Consider the following 775-nt stretch of genomic DNA (forward strand, 5'->3'; position numbering starts at 1 on the left):
AGAGGAAACGGGTGATGCGGCATTCCCAGTCGCCTTCCGTCAGGCGGCTTAATGCTTCCTTTGCTGTCCGGACCATGCGTTCCGCTTGGCCGTTGGTAGCGGGGTGGAAAGGTGCCGACCTGATGTATTTTATCAGGTTGTTGCTGAGGAACTGCTGAAATTCCTCAGACGTAAACGCCGTCCCGTTGTTTGAGACGATGGTGTCTGGCAGGCTGTGGGTGGCGAAGATCTTCCGGAGGGCGCGGATGGTGGCCTTTGAGGACATTGCGGAGACGGGGCTTATCTCCAGCCACTTTGTGTAGGAATCCACGGTTACAAAGAATAACAGTCCATGGAATGGTCCGGCGAAGTCTATGTGGAGCCGGGACCACGGGGTACGTGTGGATTCCCATGACTGAGACGGTGCTCCCGGTGGGCTGGGTCGAACGGCTTGGCAGGTTGGGCAACGTTTCACCGACGCCTCCACCTCTGCGTCGATGCCTGGCCACCAGACGTAGCTCCGGGCGAGGCCTTTCATCCTCATGATGCCCGGGTGCACTTCGTGAAGGGCCTAGAGAGCCTTTTGTCGGAGGGTGCAGGGGACCACAACCCTGTCTCCCCACAGCAGGCAGCCTTTGTGAGCTGACAACTCCTCCCAGCGGCTCATAAACGCCGTGAACTCGGGGCCTTCCGTCTTTGCAGGCCACCCCCTCACCACCCAGCCCAGCACCCGGGAGATGACGGGGTCCCGGGCCGAGTGGCAGGCAATGTCCACAGCCTGCAACGGGGCTTCCGG

Source organism: Gekko japonicus, unplaced genomic scaffold (assembly GCF_001447785.1).
Source record: "Gekko japonicus isolate JY-2015 unplaced genomic scaffold, Gekko_japonicus_V1.1 scaffold88, whole genome shotgun sequence".
Classification (NCBI taxonomy): domain Eukaryota; kingdom Metazoa; phylum Chordata; class Lepidosauria; order Squamata; family Gekkonidae; genus Gekko; species Gekko japonicus.